The 4279-nt window shown below is 36.2% G+C and overlaps 1 protein-coding gene across 2 annotated transcripts in view; it reads left to right on the forward strand.

Annotated features, from left to right (window-relative positions):
• The first annotated feature begins 1298 nt into the window (after positions 1-1298).
• Positions 1299-4279, forward strand: part of LOC106876866 (stomatin-like protein 1) — a 22807-nt gene continuing 19826 nt past the window's right edge. The window contains exon 1 of one of the 2 annotated variants that reach the window (XM_014925605.2): positions 1299-2268. The gene's annotated coding sequence lies outside the window, so the exon portion shown is untranslated. Of the gene's footprint in view, positions 2269-2609; positions 2739-4279 lie in introns of those variants that run through there. The other variant, XM_052973194.1, reaches the window with a different exon arrangement.

Raw genomic sequence — 4279 nt, forward strand, 5'->3', positions numbered from 1 at the left:
CGTAGCTGTGTGGTGAGAAGCTTGCTTCCAAACTACATGGTTCCGGGTTCAGTCCCATTGCGTGGCACCTTGGGCAAGAGTCTTTTACTATAGCCTCTGGCCGACCGAAGCCTTGTGAGTGGATCTGGCAGACGGAAACTGAAAGAAGCTTGTCGTGTGTGTGTGTGTCTTTATGTCTGCTTGTCCTTCCTATCATCGCTTGACAAAGATGGGGCTTACAAATAGTAAGTCCTGGAGGTCGAATTGTTCGACAAAAGCACTTCAAGGCGGTAAGTAAAAGAGTGTATCTAGTACCACACTACTTTCAAACCCAGGGTATCTAGAACTGCATTATTTTAAAATCCGGTTTTATTTAGGACAACATAACTTTAAAACCTTGTCTCTAGAACCACATTATTTTCAGACCAAATGTGTCTAGAAACTCAGTTTTGGCTGCTATTTTTAGCAGATTTATCGACTCAGAAGTTCGTTTGAAATAACACTTTCGTGGCATTTGTGTTTGCGCGTGTGTGTGTCCCAAATTGTTATTGTGCTGCTGTGAAAAACAACGAGCAAAAACATATAGAAATATTTAGTAATAAATTTTTTTTAAATAACATAAAATAATTAGACTTGGCAGGTTTTAATAACGACCTCTAGAGACCTCCAGTACACGTGTCCTCCGTGGGGGCGGGTAGTTTGAAGTAAAGTCGGTCATTGGTGATAACATTCAACCTTTGGAGTGTGTGACCAACAAATTTAAAAGCTATTGCTACTACTACTGTCGCTATTACTATAATTACTGTTATCATACAAAGAAACTGAATTATAAAACTTTTTTCATCTAGTTTGCAAAATTCTTTATGTGAAATCGTGTGGTGAAGCAAATTGTCATGCCTAGGGGGTGAGTCATATTGCCTTAATGCCTTATTATCTAACACAGTCCATTGACAAGGTTGCAAGAGGCAACGAAAATTTTTGAAGTAAAAACAAATCATATAATGAGTGGAAATCAAACCGGTGTGTTAGATGATAAAACATTAAGACAATATGACTCTCCCCAGATACAACACAACGTTGTAATTAAATAAAAAGTTCAGAGTTGCCTCCCTTGCTTGCTGGGTCAACTATTAGCAAAACCATTTGAAATAATCAAATCCTATTTATTATTATTACTATTTCTTAACTATGTTAAGGCGGTGAGCAGGCAGAATCGTTACCGCGCTGGGCAAAATGCTTTGCGGCATTTCGTCCAACTTCACGTTCTGAGTGCAAATTCCGTCGAGGCCGATTTGGCCTTTTATCCTTTCGGGGTCGATAAAATAAGTACCAGTTGAATATTGGGGTCGATATTACCGATCTACCCCTCCCCTAAAATCGTTGCCCCTGTGTCGAAATTTGAAACCACTATTTCTTAACTATGTGATCAATGCCCCTTTATGTTTAAATTATCAATCAATCTCATTCTTTGGCGCTATTTGCTGTTTTTTTTTTAGTCGGGGACTAAACCAGCTCTCCTACTTGAGCAGCTTGTTACTCTTGGACACCCTCAAAACTGATGCACAAGCGCTCGATACTTGGCGATGACGACTGCTTTGTGTATTAGCGCATGGGGAACTGATCCACGTGTATTTGTCAGACCAAGTCAGATAATCAGAAGGGCTTTTTTTTCTATCTGGTATTCCTGATTAAACTCAAAATTATTTGAGCAAACTCAAGGCGTCCTGACATCTAGGGACATCATCTTTCTAAATAAATATGTTCATGAGTTCGTTCGGTGTTAGGAGCCTCAACACCCTTTTTATCAGCACTTCATAAAAAAGCCTTATCCACTACATTGAAGACAGATACCAGATGAAACTATCAAATGACAATACCCTTTCTCCTTTGCGCACCTGGAGTTCTTCCTTCAGGTACCAGGCCTGTATGACATATCCTTCTTTCTACACCGCTCGCTTTCTTTATATTATATTTTTTTCTTCCCGTAACTCTCCTTTACCAGGCATCGATTTTCATTCAACGATTCGTTACTGTTCACCAAATCTAACACACTATATTTCAGGTGTAGTCCAGGTAGACGTGCTTAATTTTTTATATATATTGATCCTTCCAAGTTGTTCTGTAATAGAGATCCTTATCTACTAATGCCCAAAGATGGACTCCGTTTGCTCCGGGTTAAACACCAAAGGTTGGTTGGAAAGACAACTGCGCATTTCTCTCCATGGAATTGCTTCCCTTAAAAGATGGCGGTTTATTTCCATTGTAAACAATCAACAATTTGTTGTTGAGGTAAATATAAAGATTTTACATTCGCAAATAATCGTTTCCCTTCGAAATCTCTTCCGAATACTTCTGTTGTTATTTAGATAGCATTTCTTTTTTTAGTTGGTCGTTAAATTTTATGCATCTGCTTAATGTTTCGGTGAACTTTTGTGTCTTGAAATTACCGATAAAAAGTGTTTTTATTAAAACACATTATAATGATTTCAAGGGAAAAAAGTAACAAAAGATTTAAAGGAACATTGTAAATCAAATTACTAAAAATTCTGATTTTCATTTTATGTTAACGGGGTATTTTTTTTAATGCAGAATGAAAATAACGAACCCTGGGTAGCTGTTGCTTCCCGAGCCTTTAAAAACATGTCTTCAGCCCCACCTTTGCAATCACCTGCGGTAATACCGTGTTTCCGGGTGTTCCAAACATTTTTTGGAGAGGATTACCAGTTTCTCCTGACATGATTTTCTTTTATTGAAGAAGTGTACAAGCCTCTATTTTGATTATTTATCGATTTCCGTTTTTCTTCCCTCTCGTTTTTTTACTCTCCATTTTCATTCCTTTACAAATACGTTCTTTTTTATTAGATTATTGCGAGTAAAATTACATCTAAATTTTCCGTAATTATAAAAGATAAGTGGTAGGACAGGAAAATAACAGATAACACTAACAATAAACATCAGATAGCATCGTAAAGCCATTATTTTTGACTAATTAAACTATCAGCACATACTGTACAAGACAAGTCACATCGATTTAGTTTCATTGTTGAATACATTTGTTCTTTAAATACAATATCAGGGACAATTTCGCAAGTATACAACAAAAGACCTTTGAAACTTAACGATATATACTTCTCTAAAATAATTAAAGGTGTGGCAGTGTTATTAGTGTGTCTGTCAGAATGCTCAAAATGCTTTGCAATATTTAGTTTATAGTTCTTGATGTTCCGTGTTCAAATGAAACTGAGGTTTACTTCGTTCCTCATTCTTCCAGTGACAATCAAATAAAGTGCTAAGTTTTGGGGTTGATTTAATTGTCTCTAACCGACTCTCTCCATATTTCCGACCTTTGGTGTATGTTTAATTATTATAATGTATTATCGTTACCATCATCATTCTTTTAACATCCACTTTTCTGTGTATGCATGGATCAGGCGGAGTTTATCGAGGCAGATTTTCTGCCCTTCCTGTCACCAACCATTGAGTGTTTTGATATTTCCTCTTGACTAAGTATGTTTTCAAAGAATGTTGGATATATATAACACTGTGAAACTCATTTACAACTATCACACTATATCAAGACAAGGAGAAAGAAACAAAAGCATACACATTCATATATACATATAATACGCTGGACAGCTCCCCGACTGGTCAGCTCCTGTCAAACTATCCAACCCATTCAGAATGGAGTGGATGGAACAAGAACACACGCGGATACGAAAAGTGTTGCTGAAGGTGTGAAGAAAGATTTCCGGACAATGGACACAAAATAAATAAGAACAGTAATAAACGAGTGAATAAAAAATATATATAGTGCGTGTGTTTATTTGGCAAAAATAATTAAATAAATAAAGTGACCATCCCGAAATACAACAAAACGAATTCTATTATTTGTTTCGGTCAATTTGACTACGGCCATGCTGGAGCACTGCATTTAGTCGAACAAATCGATTCCAAGACTTATTCTTTGTAAGCCTAGTACTTATTCTGGATCTTGTTCAAAACGGGGGCACCAGTTTTCATTTATGTTTTATGTAGTGTTTTTGGTACCGAAAGACTTTCAAACTTCGTATACTTATCTATTTTGTGTTATAGAACAGAAAATAATTTTTGTATTCGAATTTATTTCATGTATACAGCTGAATGGACGTCAGTGATTGGTTGAAATTACAGAAATACGACAACTTTAACATGAAATAACTTGCGATGTACGTTTTTTTGTTAAGAAAACTAAGAGAAAAAGATGTTTTATATGACACATTCTACCAGTGTCCTAAGTTTCAAAGTGTTTCGTTAAGAAAAT

Source organism: Octopus bimaculoides, chromosome 15 (genome assembly GCF_001194135.2).
Source record: "Octopus bimaculoides isolate UCB-OBI-ISO-001 chromosome 15, ASM119413v2, whole genome shotgun sequence".
Classification (NCBI taxonomy): Eukaryota; Metazoa; Mollusca; class Cephalopoda; order Octopoda; family Octopodidae; genus Octopus; species Octopus bimaculoides.